This window comes from Lissotriton vulgaris, chromosome 7 (assembly GCF_964263255.1).
Source record: "Lissotriton vulgaris chromosome 7, aLisVul1.2, whole genome shotgun sequence".
NCBI lineage: Eukaryota > Metazoa > Chordata > Amphibia > Caudata > Salamandridae > Lissotriton > Lissotriton vulgaris.
Genome location: NC_141695.1, coordinates 122,198,956 through 122,222,848, shown reverse-complemented (window position 1 = coordinate 122,222,848; position 23,893 = coordinate 122,198,956).

Sequence of the window (23,893 nt, the reverse complement as noted above, 5' to 3'; positions counted from 1 at the left end):
CCAACGTATAAATAATTGATGATAGGTTTGCTGGGTTCCCTACAGCTTTCCTTCGTGACTATTTCTTTGGCTTTTTGTTGGTATTACATTCATTGTCGTGGTACGAGGTCTGATACCTATTCGTTGCATTTTACTATAGTCACATCAGTTCTTCTGGCAGAGGCCCACTTTCCTAGTACGAGTCTTACGAAGCTTTGCCGTTCTTCAGGGCGTTGTATTTTACGGAAAAAGTGCAACGTGCTATTTACCATGGTCTGATAGGTATCTTTCTGAGGAATGAACATAGGCTAAACGATTTTCCATTATATCAATACATCCTATCTTTCGGCTAAACATTTTACTTCCAACAGGGTTTACTTGCAACAAGTTCTTTCATTTTTGACTTAATTCTAAGTTCGCAAACATCATTCTAAATTCTACATAGTTTCTTACAACCTGGCTACTTCATTTAAAAACTCGGGGGCTTGCGATAACTATTCAACTCATCCTTGGGGTGAGCGGGGTCTTATGGAAAACAACCAGGAACATAGCGAACTGGGGCAAGGGACATTTTTCAAAACTCTCGTCCGGGGCAGCTGATACAAAACTGGGGGCATTCTGGGAAAACGGGGATGTCTCGATCACTTTTACTGTTTGGGCATTGATATAATTTCGGGACGGGGAAGGTCGCGTTACCTGAGGCATTTTTATCATAGAAGCCACTGACAAGTAGTTCCCTCATTACGGGTCAGATTAGGGAACCTTAGTCGTCTTACCTGTCCCTTTCTTATCGGCCAATCTAGGTTTCATCAGTATTTAGCAGAAAAGGAGAGGCAGTAACGTGGTATCGATGTAATTTTATTTAAGACAAATTTGTGCAAATACTTGTGGTATTTGGAACCAATCAGGTGGTGCACCAGGGGTGGTGATTCGCCAATTAGGTGCCAGTCGCTAGGAAGAGTGAGAACGTGGAAGAGAGAAAGAGAGAGAGAGAGAGAGAGAGAGAGAGAGAGAGAGAGAGAGAGAGAGAGAGCAACGATAGGCTAAACAGTACACGTGTGATATGGAGAGTGGCCGTGTACTATTTAGGCTATTCAGTGCATTACCCAACATGAGACATTTCGGGTCTGTGTTAGAATGTAGAAAGCATGCAGTTTGGGACAGAAGAGCATTAGGCCGGGTACATAAGGACATGCATTGAGTTGGGTGTCTTTAGGTGCCATCTTGCAGCGTAGGTCCGCTTCATGTATCGGACATGGCGTGGCTCCAGATTTTTACTATACCCTAGTCGTGATTCCAATGTAACCTGTAGAGGGAGAAAAAGGAAGAAAGGGAGGGGGAACAGCATTTGAGCATATCAAAGGTACGGGCACGAAAGTTCTTTACTTACCACATACTCGTCTTAACCCCTCGGGATATAATCCCTGGGGTCTTGGTTTCTGAAGCCAAAGGGGGGGGGGGGCATTGTGGTAAGGGTGGCGAGCGATAGGTTGTTCATGGGGGGGGGGGGTCCGAGTGTGGCATTATAGATTGTGTGTAGGGAAACGCTAAAAAGAAATCAGGGGGCGCCTAGCGCAAGGTATCCGGTTTTTAGATGTATCTAGCTATCGGGATCCTTAAATCATTCCCAACGCTGTGATGTTCTAAGGCATATCAGTTCTTCGGTCAACCCTGTTCCTTAGTCCCTTCGAGTACCATACCTTTATAACCTCCTATCATTCACACCGCTTCACCTTACCCATTCTCAGAAGTCGAGGTCCGTCTTCATGCGTTAGTTCCTGAGCTTAGTAGCATATTTGGAGGCAGCGTATCATACCTTAGATTCGATCATCAATCCGGGGCCGAACAGCCATTTTCTAATAACCTTAAAAAGAGAGCAAAACAGTTGCACAGAGAAAAACCCTCCCGCTAATTCCCATATTTACAAAAGTATGCGATACCTGTTCATAGTTTGGAAAACCTTTATTTGCATGATCGTTCAGTAAGTAAATATGAGAGCGCAATCGTATTTTTCCGGACATGGCGATGGCTGAAGCACATTCAGTAGGGGGGCTATTTTGCAGTATTAAAAAAACATTTAAAAAGGTCTACTTAGTTATTTGCAAGAAACTAAAAAACGTCTATTAATAATTGAGGGATCAGGGGCATTTACTTCATAATTGGAAACACAGTCAGACTAATTGCAATCACATTTCCTAGATGTATACCGTGGGTGTGCGTCATGAGCGACGTTATGTATCGGTTACAATAAATATCACAATAAATTGTACATTGAAATCAACATTTTAACGGAATCCTCTTAAATGTTCGTCAAGTGAACCCTCCTCCCTTTTTCGTCAAGCGTACAAAGGATCACATACATATCTCAGAACATCAAGTCTTATTAGCAAAAGAACACGAGGTGTTCGTAAGTTCCTATTGACACCGGCGCCATTTTGGGCGAGGCCGGGTTAGTCTGGGAGTAGCATCAGGGGCAAAATGTTTCCAACAACCGGCAGTTGTACCAGAGTCCCTTTCGGCAGTTCAAAAACCTGTGCTAACAGAGGGGCTGGTAATGTGGACCGTCAATCAAAAAAAAGGGGGGGGGGGTAGAATCTTCCCTACCAGGTCACGTTGAGGTTCAGCCGGAACTTACTCGAATTCGTTAGCCCACAATGTTTCTGGATGGTTCAGACTGAAGCTGGTGCTGACACGAGAGCACCACCATCTTGTGGCTATGTCGTGGTTGTTTCGCTAGTGATCAAGGCAGTTGTTCCCCACCGGAAGCCTGTGGATGTCGAGGGCTCCTGGGATTTTGGTAGAATCTTCAAAGCTGTGGGGATGTTGTCGGAGGTGGGGGCTCGTGCCCAGGCGGGCAAGTGCCCGAGTTATAATACCGGACAAAGTTACTCCAGCGGCCTAGACCCGCCTTCCAGGGGGCCCAGACGCCATTTTGAGACCCTGCAGCAGCCGCCCTTCGTCGTGTCTTCAAGAGTGGAAGAGACTTCTTGGGGCGAAAAAAATGGAACACCGTGCCGTTGGAGCAGGACATTTGGCTCCGGGCGCTAGGGTGCAGCTGTGGCGCCTCTACCAGGGGAGGTGAGGGAGGCTCGTTCGCGCCGCCTCCCTCTCCCAGTGCACCCCACGCCGTTCCTTCGAATCAGGGGTGTACATGATGACCACCCTACACCCCTGACTCTGCGAGTACTCTGGAGGAGGACCATTGTATGTCCGGTGCTGCGCAAGTATGCCCGTCAGACATTGTATGTTCTGTGCTGCGGAAATAGGTCCGTCGGACATTGTATGTTCTGTGCTGCGGAAATAGGTCCGTCGGACATTGTATGTTCTGTGCTGTGCAGGTATATCCGTGGCCCGGCTGGAGGATTTCGGCGCCGGGCCGGGGCTGGGAAACCTCCTACCTGTGGAGGTGGGAGAGGCTCGTTCGCGCCGCCTCTCCCTCCCAGCCCACCCTGCACCAGTTCAACGGAGGAATTTGCGATAGCCGGACCAAGAGATACGAGGGAGGGGGTCATCTGCATCCGCCCCCTCCCTACTCGTGGCCCGGGGGACGCCGCCCCAGGAAGGAGAGAATGGGAGGACCATTTCTTGCCGGGCCCGTGGAGCCTCCTGTACATTCTCACCGGCGACCTCTTTGGTCTATGGCTGTCGGCAGGCCCCGCCCCACACGTGCTGTGTGTTTCACCTTCCGGATGGGCGGGACCGTTGACCTGTTACATTTTGGGAACTTCCGGAGTGAGCGTAATATGTTTTGTATTGCTCCTATTAGTACAGTTTTACTTTAAAGAATGTTTTACTAGTTTTTCTATTTATCGTTGGTCGTGTGTTATCTTTACCGTAATTAAATCTTAAATTATATAACAGAGACTTGGCTTCCTTGAGTCCTTTTTCTAACGGGGCGTTGTCTACGCAGGTCTGTAATTGCTTTTGTTTTTCAGAGTGGGGGGTGGGGCAGAGAGTAATCAGTCCCAGAACTCAAACATGTCGTTGAAATCGGTCTGACGAAATCTGTGCCATCGGGCATAATCAAACGTGGTGGTTCTATCTGTCCTGTCCGTGTTAGTCTAATTCGTCTTTGTCTCGCGCCTTTTCCCTTTCTGCCGGCCTGTTATTTCTGTCGGCCCTCCGCTCTTACCTATGTTCCGCAGAGTCGGGCATTGGGCTTTCCAGTGCCCGAGTCTTTTACAAAAAGCACATTGGTTTTGCCTTAAGTCTGTTCGTCCTGCGCGTAGTGTCGGGGGGTTACTTTCGGGTCGTTGTGTCTCGGGGTTGTCCTGTCGATACGTCCCTTTACACTGTTCCCTTTTTGAGTCTAATCCTTGGAACTGTGTCGTCGCTGCCCCTTCCTTTTGCCTATCAGACGCTTGGAAGGTCATCTGTCGTGTTTCTTTACCTATTCTGACTTCGTCTCTTTCCTTTCGTTGCATTGCTTCTTTGCGCCACATACCGAGACTGTCGAGCATAATAGGCGTTGTCTTGCTACTACGAAGGGCTATTTCTAACGTTTCTATTTTGTCAAGATCGAAGGATCCTACCAGTGGCCACTGTTTCTCTTGATTTGCTTTGGTATACTTGTGCCACAGCTTACTATAGGCTATGGTAATTAATCCATACTTTGTGAACATTTCTTTATTAGGGGTGCCTTCCAGCGGAGCTAGATGGTCCACCTCTAATAAACGGTCCGGGCTAAACCAGCTACCAATCAGTGGGGAGAAGACAGGCATGACGGGTCACAATGGGGACAATAGTCAGCACTACCTATCTTATCACTGTGTGCAAAGACTAGACAGAATATTTCTATTCTACGTTGTTTGCAGGCAGTGAATACCTCATGAACCAATATCAATCAAAAATGGTCAATGGGGAGAATAAGTAGGCCCGAAAAAAGGTCTGCGTCGCCTACCCTTTCACTATCTGCAAAGAGGGAACCTGTTCTTTCCTGTTTGCAGACAGAGAATCTCCAGAAAATAATCCGTAACAGTTAATCAATGGGGGGGGGGGGCAATTAATCAGTGGGGGAGAAAGATAGGCACGACGGATGCGTTACCTATCCTTCGCTGTTTGTAAAGGGAGAGCCTGTTGTTTCTCCGTTTGCAGACGGCGAATCTCCAAATAAATTAACAAAGAGTAATACTAGTATTTTTTTCAATCAATCAAACAATTTCTTAATTCGTCGTGTCTACACGACCTTACCCGGACCGCATGGACAGTTTCTTGTCTTCCGAATCCAGCGCCGATCGTCCTCTTTTCTTCGTAATCCTCGCGGCACTCCTGATGGTTCCCAGTCAGGACCGTAGATCACTCGAGAGAGGTCTGTTCGGAACCAGTGAAGTTCGGATGATCAGCTGTCAGACGAGGGTCTATCGGACAGGGTACCTTCCGATCGTTGCAGTCGTTCACTCTGTCGTCAGGACCTCTCCCACTGGATCCATGAGTCGCTGATGGGCCCCACGTTTGGGACGCCAATTTGTAAAAGGGTGGCTAGACAACCAGTGACCAAAGACCCTTTTGTGTTGCCCGGCGGTGTCGCCTCTATTACCCACAAAATATTAATCAATGAAGAAGCAGGCGCTGGAGACTGAAAGGCAGGAAACGAGGGTTTATTCTCTCCGGAGGAGAACACATCAATTCGGACAGCAAGTATCGTCACGAGGTGCTCTAACCGCATCTCTGAGGCCTGGCCTCTTATACACAGGTTTATTGCTTTATTACATGAAACACATATTTGTCAATACTTTGATGTACGGAAAGGCATCCTAGGAATCCCCGCTTCAAGCCCGTTCCCACACATTTACAGTTGAAGTCCCCGCCCCGGTCACAATAGGTGATGATTATCGCGCAGCTGGGCATTCCGCCGATTCACGGAATGCGTGGAGTTTGATCGGATCTCATAGGGTGGGGGCTTTGATCAAATCGAGGGTCCTTTAATGGGGGAAGCTTCCTACTGTACGGGGTGTGATAAGCAGTATCCGCAGGGCCAGGTGGCGGCCTGGGAAAAAGGGAGACAAACGGGCACACAGGAAAAGGGGGTTTGTATCAAAGGACTTGGGACCATGAAAGGGATGAAGGGAGGTGTCGCGCTGGGAACAGGATGGGATTCCGAGGCAGAGCTGCGCTGAAGAGGGGTTTATGACCCGAGGCATATGAGAGCGAGGGGGTTGTCAGCATGCGGGGGGGGGTGCCTGCGGGGCTAAGAGAGAGTGAGAGACGCGCTGGCTATCAGCGAGGGGCAGAGGGGTCATGGTGCTCAAAAATGGCTGCCGCTTGCGCGCAAGGCGTGTGAGAGCGGGAGTGATCAGTGCATGGGGGTGCTTGTGAGGGTGAAGAGCCGTGCTGGGGGTCAGGGATGTGCAGAGGGTGGTTCTGATCAAGGCAGCTAAAATGGCGGGTGTGTGCGACAAAAAGTGTGGCATCGGGGAAAAGGGCAAGATGGTGCAGATAATGTTCACCAAACCGTATTAATTTTCCACAGTATTGCACACGGCCACAGCCCTGCTTACCTCCAAAATATGCTGACCATATACCGTCCCAAATGCCTTTTGAGATCTATGGGCAGCATGCAGTTTGTGGTACCTCGTATCCACAAAGCACGGAAGGGTGGGCGTTCTTTTAGGTATTTAGCCAGTAAACAATGGAACGAACTCTCCATTGAACTTCGGATGGAACCGTCAGAATTACAGTTCCGGATGAAACTGAAGACCCACTTGTTCTCCAAAGATAAGAATTGAGGCTGGTCCCTGCCCCTCTGTTCCCTCCCCTCTCTGTGGGCCTGTTCTTAGGAGCTTTTGTGGAATGCATCCTCAGCGTGGGGACGCACTGTTCTTCTGTGTAACCAGGTGCTTAATAAATGTTTTTATTATTATTATGTTTTTATGAAGCATATTTGAACTCTCATGTGTTTTACGATTCACACTGTTAGCCATGTTTTTAAGTCTGTATTAGTATCACATTATCCAATGAGCAGGAATTGACTGAGACAAATCATACTAAGAAAATTACGCTCCATCAAGCTTCACCCTGATACCTACCTGCATCGCCGAGGTTCTGCTTTTGTGTTTTTTATATGTATGTTGTTCTTACATTTGGAGCATTCTGTCACCCTTTAACACCATTAAAATATGCTGAAATAGATAGTAATAAATGACATCCCTTCCTTCACAAAGAGCAGGGTGCTTTCTGTTGCCACCCCATTATAAAGCAGGTATGTCAGTGCCTCATGATAAAGAGATAAGGCTGGGCAGAGGCTGCCACAAGTTCCATTCAGAAAGTACCGCGTGCGATGACGTAGTAACCTGTAAGTGTCTGGCGTGACCTTTGAACCGGAAGTAGATCTAGGCGCAGAGGCAGCGCCTAAAATGACTATGCACTGGCTCTACTCTAGCCTTTGCCCAGAGGCTGGGGGCCTAGACATACCGCCTGGTGGTGGTGGTTCGCCTGATTTCCTTGAAGGCCAGCCTGCTTCTTATTTTTGTAAGGATTCTACAGCTCTCGTGTGAGAGGATACCAAGGAACACGTGACAGAATTGTGAGACACTGAAAAGCGGAAGCTGCTCAAAGAGAGATGATTAGCACAGATCCTGTGAATGGAGGGGGGGGGGGGGCACTTCCCTCTCTGCAGAAAGTCCCGGGGGGGAGTAAGAGGGGTTAGTGAGTCGCAGGAAACACTCCCTGAAATAGAAGTGTGTCCGCTCAGACGGAGGCGACCAATAAAAATAGAAGCGACTGTTTACATTACACCTCTCAAGAATATGCAACTCTTTATTAGGCACTTTTATTCCCCAACTACTTTTATCGAGCTCTGAAAGATGTGAGGCTGAGGAGGCCCTGCCGGCTATGAACCTTAGACCTGCAGTAGGTGCTGTGCCATCCAGTGACGTCACGGGGTCAAAGGGGAGCCTAGGTCTCTGTGCAAACATTCTCTTGGGATCTATCAGCAGAATGACATCAGTGGGATCAGAAGGAATCAGGAGGACCCCAAGGGCTTGTGTTTATTAAATCCATTGGATTCCTGGGAGCGCCTGACGGGGACCATACACATGTTTCTGAACATGACTGCAACCAGTTTCCCAAAACATCCTGTGCTCATCACCACGACGTTGTCAACACTTACTGCTGTTTTTTTAAAGTCACAAAATACAAAACTCTAGGGCTAAGTCATGAACAAGCCATTAGGTGACTTCAGCTCACTAGAGCTGGCCACACGGGCACTTAGAGGAAAATGCCAGTCAAGAGGTAGTTGAACGCCACAGATGGCGTGCCTCTACTAGCAGCCTCTACTAGCAGTGATGGCTGAAGAAGTCCGTGAAGGACGAAACGCGTTGGCTACGGCTACAGTCTTTTACTGAAGAAATCAATAAAGAATAATCTACAAACAACACTGCTGATTCTGCTATCAACAATTTGGTGTCTGATAATCATTGTTACTGTTTAACTTTTGTGACAAAATTTGTGTGCTGAACCAATTGTGTGTTATGATGGATGAAAGCTGACCTCTCACTGCATTCCCACAAGGGACCTGTGGACCCCAGCTTCTCATCTAGTCCCAGTGAAAGTTCTGAAGAGAGGTACTGTGGGTGACGTGGCGCCTAGAAGTGCAGTATGAAGCTCTCAACCATGGAGGTGCACCAAAAGGGCTTGGAGGGACTGTGTAGTATGTTTTCAGACAATGGGGAGGGATGTATAGCCAGAACACCTTGGTCTGGATCAATGGTGTCTAAACAAATGTATATACTATTGGGAAACTTACCCATCATTTTGTGTCTGATCAGTATCATTACAGATGGGTACCAGCCTTCTACATGTCTCTCCCACACTGTCTTCATAGGAGTAGTCTGATCTGAAACCCTTGGTTATACCTTATAGACAAGAAGCAAACCCATATGTTCTGAATTCATTGGGCCGGGTTGGTGGGGTGTAGCCTCTGGCTCTGGGCTCAGAGAGAGTAAAGAGGTACATATACCCACTCCACTTTGATGGAAAAGCATGAGCGAACAATTTCACTTTAACCAATAGTGAAGAGGGGTAGATGGCTAATGTCAGCCTTACCATTCAAAGCATTCTACCGATAAGTATCAAGAACTAAGTTAGAAACCAGGAGACCGAGTCACCAAGCCCTTGCATTGCCCTTGCACCATGCAAGGCAACACAAAAGGCTTAAGTGAAATTTACTAAGCCATGCAGAGCCATCTGGCACAGCTTTGCATGGCTTGATTAATCCATAATGGGTTTAAACCTTTTAAAATCTGAGTGTGAAAAACCTACAGCAATAGGAATGCCTTACAAACTGCAGACGCAAAGCCCCAACACCACACACTTCTCTGGGAAATGGTGTAAAGGGTATTGTGGACAAGCACAAGCACTACTCAGGGGTCCCGCAAATGCGTACCCGACCAAACATTGATGGCGCCATGTTGCAGGGATTCTGCGATGTCACAGAACTATGCTTGGGACCATAGAACCTTAGTATATAGGGACTGAGTCATCCTAACACCTTAGTACCCATGAGCCCATGGCTGACTAGCTATAGTGTCTCACTTGCCCTCCTATTCATTCACAGAGGAACAAGTGATTAGACACCTCAGAACACAACACTCCTGACCCTCTCAGGAATCGCAGTGACAGAACACACCCTTTCACTCTCACACTCATACCTGTCCAGAGTAAGATCTGACAGAGACACGAGAAAAGTTTAAAATATTTATTTTAACTATTGTTCTCTAGTATGCATTATAAGTTGAAGGACTGGGCTTTTCTAAGGCCCAGCGGTGCCAGGGGACAACACCTGAAACCTTCGTGGGTTTCCTGTTCCGGCGTACAAATGACAGAGACACGGGACACTTCCTTCGGCGTCAAAGATCAAGGTTTATTTACTGCAGGGAAAACAGAAGTCACAAGAAGTACAGCACGTGTAGGTTCTAGGAGACTGCTTCCAATTGCAACTGTGGATCGCTCCTTTTATACAGATTTTTGTCATAGAACAACATGGCGAACAAAAGGTTACAACTCAGTTCCCACAGTAAATTTCAAAAGGGTCGCTTTCATGTATTCATGGTCCCGGAACATAATTACAGTGACATCGCCGGTTCCCAACTGTAAAAGTACATTATCCCACCATTTGGTACATTCCATTCCGGCTGTAAACGAGTTAAGGAAAAGAGTCAGAAACAGGTGCAAGGAAAGACAAAAATAATCAACAGATTGAAAAGAGTGTAAAGGGGTGATATCGGAAACACGATTGCAGGATCAAAGGAGACACGCATAATGAATGCTCGGCTGAAACAATAGACCGACACGGCAAGATGAGCCTCGAGCGGGGCCATCTGCCTTTGCAGTGTCATCCCCCTCATCATAAAGACACCCTCAAAGAAACACGTGTCTTCCGCAAGAGCTTGGGAATCCCAGGGTCACGAAGCGGACAGTGTCCGTTCGCTGGCTACTTGAGGGCAAGAGACAAAATGGCTGCTGTATCTAAAATGGAACCCGTGGGTTCAGATGAAGAAACCCACGAACAAGATGAACGGTTCAGGTTAGCGTAGCGAAAACGCGTACACCCACTAAACTCGTCATTTGCGGTTCATAGATACCAAACTCGTCCATATTCGAGCGAGTTAAAAACACCACATTAATTGTCACGGAACCTCAGACGCTCCTTTTGCCCTCATGTAGGCAAGCACTAGTCGATATCAGAATCAATCTCGATATTCATCAGAACATCCAGATGTTGCTGCAGCATCATTCTATCCATCAATGCTTCCTTGGTAACAGATGGCCGCCTTATACACGTCATAGCACAGAGGCCACATAAGGCAGGACCACACTGTACACAAAGACAACACGTGAACAGAAATGCTACAACAACCCCAATGATCATCAGAATCTTCCAACCCCACGTCGACATCAAGCCCCAAAACCATCCTAGTAGCGTCCAATCACCTACGTCCACGTGTATGGACTCGGAGATCTTATGCAACTTCGAGATGGCTTGATAGACAGTTGGAGCGTTATCAGGAATGAAAATGCAGCAACTCGAATGGATCACCTTACATACACCACCTCTATCTGCAAGAACAACGTCTAAAACCATACGGTTTTGCAACATCATAAGCCTGTCCGCCTGAAGCTCTGCTGTTATATTACCAAGGGCACTCGCAGTGATATTAGCAGTCGATTCCACCACTCGAGTCAACTGTCTCAGGTTCCTACTATTGATCATAGGACCCCAAAACGGCAAGAAACCCTTAAAGAAGTCTCCTGCTTCTTGACCGGCAGTGTCTTCTTCGCTAATAACACCTCTCACAACTCTGGTCTTGTGATAGTCTGATCCGACTGTGAAAGTCGGTGGCAACAAATTCGCAATATAGCAGGTGCCTGAGAAGTCACGAGGCAACCATGTATATGCGCGGTCGTAACAGACAAAGTATGTACCCTTGGCAGTCAAAAGAACAGGGGAAGAGGCCGTTGGTAAAACATATGTTTCAGTGCAAGCACTCCTCCCAAGCTGAGCTCGCGGGCTTCGGCCAAGACCTTTCAAACAGAAGTTACCGAGATGGGGTACGATCCAGATCGGAGATGAGCTTTTAAGCTGCCTATCACCCACTGACATGCTATACTCAGCCTCACTCAGATCTCTGTATGCTCGCACCTCTCCCTCTGGAATAAGCGATGCGTCAAAAATATCTCTATCTAAATCGGCAATCGCTCTTGCCAAAGGCTTGTGGTACGGGCCAGGACCATGATCTGCAGTGCGTGGCTCTCGATGGGGGTAGGAATCTAGTGCGCTACGAAACATAGTTTGGAATGCTCGAGCTGACCCCTGGGAACTATAAGGAAGAACCAGATACGGAATTCCCCTATCCATGGTATGTGGCATTAAACCACACACCCAACAGTTAGTGGTATTCATCACCAACTGATGTTGATGAAGAAGCTGGACAAAGGAGTTATTCATGAATTCCGCACGTCTAACCTGTTCGTGTTGAGGCAGAGGGTGAAAGGAATGAGGAGAAACAGTGGGAACAGATTTTGGTTCAGAAGAAGAAGTAGGTGAAGCAGAAGGCAATAACGATTGTATTCCATAATATACTCCACCCACCAATAGCATGGAAATAGTCAAGAACAGCAAGAACACCTGAAACAGAAAGCATTTAGTTCGTACAACCCTGTGTAGTGTTGATCTTTGCGCTAGAGTCTTCTCCGCTTCCGACAACTTTGAGAATTCCATCCTCTAAAAACCGTCCACAACGTTCTTGACGCACTTCGTTCTGAGTAGCGATTATCAATTCCCAGGAGTTCCTAGGAATCGACAAAAGTACCGGCCTAGTGTCAGGAACCTGCTAAACAGAAGGAAGTACCCGCACAGCCCTACGGTCAACCCGGATGTAAGGTTCTTTAATCAAACATTCAGTTATAATACAAAATCTCCTAGCTGTGGAAAAAAACACGTGGAAAAGAACTCAAAAATTAATAGCTGCTACAATTGTTCATAATGTTCAAAATGACAATAAGGGGGTAACGTAAATTTCAAAAAAGGAAAAAAAAGGCAAAAAGACATTTATTAGTCTTTGGTATGAGAACGAAGAAAATATCTGCTTCTTCCAGGACGAGTCTGTTCTTCAAATAATTGTTCAGCTTGCGGAACAGAGTCCTGTCGGTCAGATGATAGTTCATGTCTTGAGTTTCCCAATGATGAAGGTTCAACAAAGTTATCTGATTGCACTGAAATGTCTTCTACAGGCTGAGCATCACTGAACGGCACAAATTTCACCGGAGTTTCTGTTTCTGTTGCAGCGATACCAGTTCTCACCCACGCATCCGCAGGTAAAGGTATGGGCACCTTCTTTGTGTGGGTGGCATGCACCCAATTTTTGCGGCCCTCCAAACGAACTGCAGTTCTCGTGGCGAGAAGAACCTGGTAAGGGCCCACAAATCTCGGCTCCAAATTTCGCTTCCGACCAAAATTTCTGGTGACAACCCAGTCACCCGGCTGGAGCCGATGTCCAGGACCCTCTGTCTGTGCCGGCAGTGCTTCAAAAACCTGTTGATGAATTAACCTCAGTTTAGCAGTCAGATCATGAAGATAATCAATTAACATTGGATACTCAAGACTATCGAAGGCCTTAGGCCTAAGGACCCCCCAAACATTCGCAGGACGGCCGAACACAATCTCATATGGGCTAAGCCCTACTCAGGAGTGTACAGTCGCCCTGGTCGACAAGAGAGCCAGAGGCAAGGCATCAGGCCATGAAAGACCAGTCATAGCTTGAATCTTAGCAAGTTTCAATTTTAGAGTACCATTGTACCCTTCAACCAAACCTGCTGACTGGGGATGATTGGCACTGTGGAATTTTTGTGTAATTCCAAGGCCCTTACACACACTCTTCATTACACTCCCCACAAACTCACTTCCGTTATCAGACCATACAATCCGTGGCATTCCATACCGAGGAAAGTATTCCTTCAGTAGGACTTTCGCTGTGGACAGGGCCGTATTGTCTTTGAGAGGATAGGCTTCGATCCATCTGGTAAATGCGCAAACCACAACTAAAACGTACTTCAGATTATTACATCTCTCCATGTGGATGAAGTCCAGTTGGATAACCTCAAAGGGACATGTAGGAGGAGCGAAATGGCCAGGTGTTGTAGGGGTGCCTTTGCCGGGATTGTACATCATGCATATCATACAATTCTTAACCACTCTCTCAGCACACTTAGCGATACCATCATTCTTCCATACAGGGGATAGTAACTTGCATATACCTTTCGCACTAATATGTGACAAGCCATGCGCCATAGTCACAACAGCTAGCACATATGCATCCGGCAACATCCACTTCTGGCTTTCCGACAAATCAATCCAACATCTGTGCGCATCCAACTTCCCTGTGCTCTCCTTCCACTTAGTCTTTTCAGTTTCGGTGGCCTCATTCTGAATCGCTTTCACACGTTCAACAGTGTCCTCACACATACCAGTCTCTGCAGGCCACCTTACTGAACTCGTCACGTACATTCGGGTTGCAAGGTTTCTAGCTGTCTCTTTAGCAATCTCATCCGCAAATGCATTACCACGACCAACATCATCCGTCACCTTACGGTGCGCACTACATTTAATAATCGCCACCCGCTTGGGCAATGTGAGTGCGTCCAAAAGATCGTTCACGAGCTGTCCGTGTTGGATCTTCGTGCCATGCGATGTCATAAAGCCTCTCTCTCGCCACAATCGACCAAAGCTATGTGCTACGCCAAAAGCATATTGACTATCAGTAAACACATTCACTCGCTTCCCTTCGACAAAACACATGCTCTCGTCAACGCAATCAACTCTGCCGCCTGCGCAGAATTCTGATTCAATCTTGCAGTTTCCACAACCGTACTCAATGTCACCACAGCATACGCAGTCGTCACATCACCATTCGGCAACTTAAAACACGAACCATCAACATACAAGGTACCATCGGGATCTGCCAATGGAGTGTTTTTTAGGTCAACACGACCCTTCGTTTCTTCCTCAGTTCGCAAATAGCAATCATGTGGTGGTACATCGTCTGATTCCATATTAGTCGGCAACAACGTCGCCGGGTTTAGGACATTACAGCGCTTTATTTGTATGTGACTTGCCAAAAGCGTCAACTCGTAACCGGACAACCTTGCGCTCATCAAGTGTTGGGTTTTTGTACGATTTAAGAGAGTGTCAACTGCATGCGGAACCATTACCGTAAGCATATTATCCATGACCAATCCTGCAGATTGTCGAATGGACACCGCAGCCGCCGCTGTCGCTCTTAGACAACTCGGCAACGCTCTAGCTACTGGGTCCAAGGTCGAGGAAAAATATGCACATGGACGCTGCTTACCGCCAAATTGTTGCGTCAAAACACTTAACGCACAACCCTCTCTCTCGTGAACGTATAGTGTAAACGGCTTACTGTAGTCAGGAGTACCTAACACAGGAGCCGAACACAACGCATCACGCAATTCAGAAAAACTTTTCTGACACTCTTCCGTCCATGGCAAAGGAGTTGGAACATCCTTGCACGTCAGGGCTACCAATGGTTTCGCTAACAATGAAAAATTTGGAATCAATTACCTGCAGTATGACGTGATACCTAAAAAGGCACGCACATCTCTCTGAGTTGTTGGCACAGTCATTCGAGCGATCGCTGCAATTCTCTCTGGGGTCAACCTTCTTCCCTCCTTTGACAATAAGTGACCTAGATAGGTTACTTCTTGACAACAATATTGCAATTTAGAAGGTGACACCTTGTGATGTAAGTCACAAAGATGTTGTAACAGCGATACCGTAGCAGTTTTGCAAATGTCTTTTGTGTCAGCAGCCACCAACAAATCATCAACATATTGGATCAAGGCCGCACCAGCCGGTAACACAAACGCATCGAGTTGACTCTTCAGGGCTTGGCTGTATATCGATGGACTCTCACAGTAGCCCTGAGGAGCGCGTTTAAACCTAAAGCTGCGACCTCCTAATGAGAAGCCAAATAGATCTCTGCTTTCCTCAGCAATCGGAATGCTAAAGAAAGCATTCTTCAAATCGATGACTGAGAACCAAGAAGCAGAGGCTGGAATCAGAGTCAGTAAGGCTGTAATGTCAGGCACCACAGGAAATTGTGGAATCACAATTTTGTTCACCTCCCGTAAGTCAATAACAAAACGGTAAACAGGAGGCTTGGATGGATCAGTGCGTTTCAAGATAGGTAACACAGGACTATTACACACGTTTCCCCGAGTTTCCTCGATAACATCTTTCTCGATCAAATCATAGATGATCGCTAACAATGCTCTCTCACCATCAAGGGAGATACAATACTGGGGAATATGTTGCAATCGCACATTCGATTTCAGTTGAACAACATAAGGAGAGATGTCGAGCAGGCCCACGTCATTGGGACCTGTTGCCCACAAAGATGCAGGAAGAGAACTCAATTCCGGTGGGAGCTTATCAGTTGACAAGTACATAGGAGAGATCAGTTTCTGACCCAAAGTAAGCTCCACTCCCGCAGGAGAACAGTACAAAGTCGCATATAACCGTTTCAGCAAATCCAGGCCCAAAAGATTCTCACCACAGCCAGTAGTCAAAATCAAACGAGCTTTCAGCTCTCGTGGCCCAATTGTAAGGGGCAAAGGGCTAGAAACCGGATTGCTAACGGGGGCGCCAGAGAATCCAACGGAAACATTCGTTAAGCCAGACAAAGGTGCGCCAGGGAGTTTCGAATGCATGATGGAACTTTTCGCTGCACCAGTGTCCAACAGAAAAGGCTCAACTACGCCTGATGTGGCAACTGCGACGTAAGGCCCTCTCTGATCAACCGGAACTGATACTACTCCCTCTCTTTGTCTGTGGCTGTCCTAGTAGTTACCGTCATCAATATCATGCTCGATGTAATAATCGTCCACATGATACTGTGCAGATCTCCCTGACGATGAACCACGCTGATCAAAGCAATTATTGGAATCAGATGAATTATTAGAACGCTCATTTTGATTCTGAGTAACACCACGACCTCTACCTCGCGAAGCTTGTTGAGGACCACTACGACCTCCTCTAGCTGAACCACCACTATTTCGGTCTCGCAAAACCGGACAATCAAACTTCAAATGGCCCTCACCTCTACAATACGCACATTGATTGTATCCGAGCATAGATCTCTGCGTGGAAGAGTCATTTTGCGACTGTGACCTAGCAGATTGTGATTGCGATCTATTCCGCTGCTGAGAATCATTTTGATTTGAGCGCGGAGGATACGCTTGCTGCAACAGAACTTTTGTTTTAAGATCTTTCGTTTTCTTATCCGCACGATCATTTTCCTCCTTCTCCCTATTTTCGTAATACTGAGCCGTGGCTAATATCTGAGCAGAGGTAGAAACAGCCCACGAACTCTCAGAATTTTTCAATTTGTTGCTAAGATCAGGCAACAAATTCGATACAAACTTATCTACGAACAACCTCTGACCACCCTCGGTACTCATATCTTGACCACTGTGATCAATGAATGCTTCCTCAAATCTCGTAAAGAAATCGGAGACACTCTCATCCTTCTTTTGCTTACACGCAGACAGTTTATCCCAATTAACTTTCATTTCTGGCATAAGTGTCTTCATTAGCGTAATGATTGTTTGAGGCAAAGCCGTAATTAACTGCTCAGGCTTAGCCCCACCAACCTGCAATGCATCAGCCGCTGTAAGTGCAGCCCAATCACCACCTAACTCAGCTGCGTGATCTTCTTGACGTATTTTCGCCCAAACCGGTTGAGGTACTACGTTGCCGAACAACATGTCGATGTCGGCAAGATTCATGATAGTAGCATCCACTAATTGGGACAACTCTTTATAGTAACCTGCAGGATTTTTGGGGGGGTCAGGCAAAGATTGTTTCACCTGCAAGACTTCCGATCGCTTCCATGGGAGGTGTATCCAAACTCTCTGGAAGTGTGGCAGGATCGGAGGGGCAGCATTAGGGTTTCCTGGCATATCAAGTTTCAAGTTTATTTTATTATGATAAGGAACTCTTTATGAGGTCCACATAAAACAACATATACATACAAAGCACAAAAAAGAAAAGAAGATATTTTCATCACAATCACATGAGATATCTTAATACAGGTCCAAAAAACATTTAAAAAAGTTGTACAGTTTAAAAACAAACATTTCATTAGGAGGGTTAATCAAGGCTGCCTTAAACGAAGACGCTGATAATATGTTAAGTTGTAAGCAGATTGATCTTAACCATCTACGCCTGCAAGGCATCAGTGTAGGGCAAACGAACATCACGTGGTCTAGATCCTGATCATGTAATTGGCAAAGATCACAGCGTGCCGAACAACCAAACCAGCTGGCTTGTGTAACTTTTAGCGGAAGCAAATTATGTCTTAATAAGAACACCAGGCGTCTCACGCCATGGGAGATGTTCCAGTACAAGTATGGTTGTGCTTTCCGCAGGGTATAAGATTCAATAACAGGCGTACAACCTTTTTTCGCTAGACAGAAATCTCTATCAAGACAAAACCCCAATTCCCAAGAGGCTGACTTCAAAACTGTTTTTAATTGATGAGAGGATAGTAAAAATAAAGTCTCCTCATCCAATTTCAATTGTAACACAGCAAGTCTAAAGTTTTTTACAATTGATGAGAAGTCATTAAAAGATCCTAGTAATTCATTTTTTATAAGGTTTCTTAAGGTATTGGGTTCACCTTTAGATAAAGCTACTACCCAGCGTATGATACTAGCAAGACCTTGAACCCTGCTGCTACGTAAACCCAATTCCTGTCGCAAGGAAGCAGTCGAGTTTGCGGTGCCTACAGACATTAAACTCCGAAGAATTTTTCCTTCCGCAGAGTGTAGAAAACTCCATTTTTTTAGATCAACTAATTCAATTCCATATAACAGGGAGGCTGGAACTTTCGCTCTAAAAACATCTAAGAGAATAGAAAAATGCCTTCTACCTGTGGCTTTATATAGGGAAACTAAGCTCTTTCCCTGAGAAATAGCCTTCCGGGAGTTATTGTCTATGTGTGATTTGTCACTTAGATTGTGTGTGACAATTTTACCTAAAAAGGTATAAGATTTCACACATTCTAGTTTTTCCCCCCCCACAACCCATGGAAAGTTAGAACATTTAGGCTTCTTTCTACCAGAAAAACAAATCACCTTGCTTTTTGCCGTATTTATTGATAAAAAATGACTTTCAGCATATTCAAAAAGTGCATGCAACCGATTATTTAGGCCCTTTGGGGTGAGATCCAAAATTAGGATGTCGTCTGCATACATAAGGCATGCAATTGGAACTCCCCCCATGGATGGGGCAATACCGGCGCAGGCAAAAAGAGTGATGGGTAAATCAACAGTATATAATGAAAATAGCAACGGAGCCAGAAGGCAACCTTGCTTCAACCCATTAGATGTTGGGATTAATTTGGATACGCCGCGATCACCTCCAAGTAAAACTCTGCACCAAGTGTCAGAATATAGGGCACGAGTTAACTTAATAAGGGAAGCAGGCATACCAAGGTTAACTAACTTTCTCCACAGCAAATTTCTATCTACTTTGTCAAAAGCGGTGGAGAAGTCAATAAAGGCGCCGTATACCTGACCACCCCGAACTTTCACATATTTTTCATTGATGACTTGCAATGCGGTCAGGTTATCTAAGGTTCCATGAAATTTTCTGAAACCTGTTTGCTCCAGGGGAAGGATATTATGTTCAGATACCCAATCATTAATTAAAGAAAGCACACATTTTGCAAACACCTTACCAATGGCATCAAGCAAGGCAATTTGGCGATAATTTTGTGGTAGATCTCTTGCCCCTTTTTTATACAAAGGGACAATGATGCTTCCTTTCCAGGAGGGGGGGACTGTTCCACTTAAAAAACAGAATTTAAACACTGGAAAGAGTATTTTACTCCAAAGTTCACTCTGGTTTTTTAATACTAAAATTGGGATTTTATCAGGACCCATCGCACCAGAGGAACGCATATTCTTAATGGCACATTCAATTTCCTTTTCTGTTGGACAGTCGAGTGTAACAGCAGCATTATCGAATTCAACATTAATACCATGAGAATTATTATTACTGTACAACTTCTCAATATAGTGAACCCACACCTGTTCCTCAATGGCAATGGGCGTAGGACTGGCTCTGGTACCGCAGCCTTTGCCAATTAAGGACCAAAAGGTCTTAGTTTGGTGATTAAAAGAAGCTTCCCTCAATTGAATCCAGAGGGCGTCTTCCTTAGAGCGTTTTAAACGGGCCTTAAGCCTAACTCTCCTTCTTTTCAGGATGGACAACTTAGACATAGCTTCTTGGGTAAAACATAAAAATTGCCCCCTTACAACTTTATTTATTTCTCTATTTATAGCCCGCAGAGGGTAAGGGGCTACAAAGGACTGTTTCACACCTGATTTCTCCTTTGCACAAGCGGTTACAGAATCTAAAAAATTAACAAAACAAGACAGCTCTCTCCCCTCCCAGAGAGGAAGATTCTCGATAGTAACACACAAAAGAGGCGCTAGGTTTTCCACAGTACTGAGGTTCCAAAAACATTTCCCTGAGCTGGAATCAAAATTCACAGAATCTATATCCAGCCTCCATGGAACCACTTTCTGAAGACTAATGGAAACAGAAAGCGTCAATACATTATGGTCACTAAGATTCGATTCAATGACCTTCATATCCTTTAATAGGTGAAAACCGGCATAATCTATCATGATAAAATCAATAATAGATTTTCCCTTATTAGATTTACGAGTAAAGGCTGCCGGGATATCAGACGGAAGCCTCCCATTTACAATTAAGCAATCCGCTTTAAGTAAACCATCTAAAATAAGTTTACCTCTTTTGTTAGTTTTTATGTTGGGGGGAAACTGGGCTGAAGGAATATTCAGAGACTCTTCCAATGGGATATTTCTAAACAACTCCAACCCGCAATTAGATACATTACAATTTAGGTCCCCAAACATTAACACATGCGGAGTTGGTGAGATCTCCAAGACTTTAGTTAAAAAAGTGAATAAAGTTTTTAAACCATTATTGAAACAACAGTTGGGGGGAATATAAATGTTTAGCACAATCAGCAATCTATTAGGGCAATCTTCAAATACATCTTTCAGAGTTATTGCTTGAAACAGTTTTCCTGGATCCAAATAGTGTGAATAGTTCCATTGCAATCTATTCGATAATAAGCATGCTAATCCTCCCTTAGCATGACCTCTTCTAGTGCTGGTTGCGTTAAAATCCAAAACAAAATAATCTTTATCCAAAACGAAACTTCCTGGCATATATACTGGTGGAACTTCACGCATGGGATACTGACCAGGCGTAGCCATCCATTCCTCAGTGTCATCTTTAAACAATGCTCGAGGTATTACAGTGGGACGAAAAGATAGAAGATGTTCCACAGCACGTCGAACATTACTACCCACAATCATACCACTTGAAAACTGAAACTGAAGTTCAGTTACGTCGAGCGGTACATCGTTTACCTCATCATTGGCTATCACTTCACGTAAACATTTGCACATTTCCTCAAACACAAATCTCTGTGTGGGCTCATTGAATTGAGAGAAGGTCTCAAAAATTATGCGCGGGGTGTTTTTAAGGGGATACCTAATCCAATTACGCGCCATCCTAATTAACGTATCACGTTCCCTACCACCAGGAAGCTGACTTTGTCGTTGAGGAACATCGGAAACATCGGACCCAAGAACCGGTCCAAAAGGAGAATATAGATTAGCAACAGCATTAGGAATGCGTCTTTGAACAGACGGAGAAGAGGAGAGAAGTAAAGGGGCAACAACATGAGAGCTAAATACAGGAGCAGCAGGAGCAGTAGGAGTAGCCACAAGAGCAGAAGTAGCGGGAACAGCAGGTTGAGAAGGTATTGGCAGTGGAGCAGTAGGAACAGGAGCAGGTAGAGGAATAGGGACAAGAGGATTCGCAAGAACAGGACCAGCGACAGGCTGACCAGCAGCTGCCGGAACGATTGGTTGAGGAACAGGAGGAACCACAGGACTTGTAGTATCCTGTGCATATGGAGGTGGTGACTTCAGTAGGTAGGACAACAAAGGGTCCTCTACCGCTTCCTCTCCCTTCTTATCAGTAATCAACGGTAAAACGGGATAACACTTATCCACCGCCATACGTTGTAATCTATCAAACATTTCCTTTTCCTTCTCATCTTTGTCTCGCTGAAACTGCTCTGCATTTCTCATCGTCGTAACGATACCTACCTTCCCTCTTATTACGTTTAAGCTGTTTGATTTCTTTCTGCTTGGCTTCTTTATGCCATAACCGAAAGGAATCGAACATGGCCGGCCTTGCTTTCCTTTTGAACAATTTTGCTTCTAAATTATCCACAATTGCTGTTTCGAAACTACCATGAGGTGGCCAACTAAGGACACCGTCATCTTTAGTGTAGCGGACCCAGCAATCATTATATGCAATTGGACCCACACCATGGCGACTATATAACTCATAGACCGGAGTTCCAACTGGAGGTATCGGACATGAGTCCTCTAATCGGGAATCCGCACCACAACCTTTAAAGCAACTAAACAAAGTACTACGGCCAGGCATCGTGCTGTTTATACTGATGCCATACGTTCTGACATGTACATTACAATATTTCATTGTTGTATAATGAAAAGCCTAACAATGTACCGCTATAATGTACCGCTATAATTGTGGTCTTCTGGTTCCAGAAGACCACAACCTGACGTTCCTGCATGTTCCAGCCCCTTGACTACTTTGTGGGCCAACTTTTTCTTCCTTGTTGACAGTGACTGTGACCGGAATCTGTGACCTTACTTATTAATTTTCAAGCAATGAAAGAAATCTCATGAAAATCTTATTAAGACGGATGTGAAACTTGATTCCTGAGAATTTGTTTTAAGCCCTGAAGAAGTCCGGCAACGGACGAAACGCGTCGGCTATCCGCAACTATCAAAAAAAGAAAATAAAGAACAAAAATTGAATAAAAGAAAGAAAATCCAAGTCACTACTTTTGTGTGTCTTTCTGAATATTTGGGAAAACTAACAATTCTGTTCATTTGTATGTTTTTTAATAACTATGTTTGTAACAAATGTGTAACTTTTGAAGGGTGCTGTCCAACTTTCATAATTAGCTTTCCTGGGTGATAGGTTGCCTATCTCCCTTAAGGCCCGTGTGGGAATCACGTGTCTGGGCATAGCACCTTCTGCTTTAACACAGTAGATGGTATTTCAACAGTGGTGCAGTTTTTTCCTTAATTCCCAGTCTCTTGCCTTATCACATACAAAATAGTGTTGTTTGCATAAAGGGACACGAACAAAGGACCAGTTTTAAACTGCAGACCGCGGTGTAAGTGACGCTCCTGAAAGTGTCTGATCCGAGGGTCCATCGCTAAAATAAATAATAAAAAAATAAATAAATAAATAAATAATAAAGGGGACAAGGGGCAGCCCTGTCTTGTACCGCGAGTCAAGTGAAAAGGTAGGGAAATCATTCCGTTAAGCCTGGCAGAGAGCCCAGTGTATAAAAGGGCGGTGGTGGAAACAAAACCCTCGGGCATAACCATGCGACGCATCACCGAAATAAATAAAGGCCATTCTAAGGAATCAAAGGCCTTTTCAGTGTCTAGCAATACCACAGCGGCTGGAATCTCGGGGTCAATCCTATAAATCACCGCAAACAGGGTCCGTAGATTTAGCAAAGTGGAGCGATGGGAGACGAACCCAGACTGGGCAGGAGATATAATGTATTCCATTAATAAAGAAAGAAAGAAAGAAAGAAAGAAAGAAAGACAGATTGCGATCACCTTGGCCAATATTTTATAATCCAGGTTCAATAGTGAAAGGGGCCTATACGAGCCGCATAAGAAGGATCTTTACCCGGTTTAGGGAGCAGGATGAATACGGCTTCTCTAAAGGTGGGTGGGAGAATACCCTTCTCAAGCGCTTCCGCATAAACTTCTTTTAAATGCGGAACCAAGATATCTTTGTAAGCTTCATAAAAATCCCCGGAGAACCCATCCAGACCAGGCGCGGACGAACCACAGAGCACCTCAATAGCCTCCACAATGTTTTCCTGGGATTTGGGAACAGCAAGAAATTCTTGCATGTATTTCTCAAGATAGACTAGCGGAATTTCAGCGAGACAGTCTTCCTGAGCACGGAGATCACTACTTATCCTAGAGGTGTATAGGGTTTTAAAATGATACAGGAATGTGTCGCAAATCTCCGGGGGGGGGGAATACACCAACTGGTCATCTGGACCCCTTATTTCTGTTATATAAGCTTTACTATAAGGGGGGGGCAGAGGATATGTGCTAATATTCTGCCAGGACGCTCGCCCTCTCTGTGCTTCCTGGCCGTGTGGTGCTTACCCAGAAATAATAGTTTCCTCTCTGCAGAGTCACGGAATTCTACCAT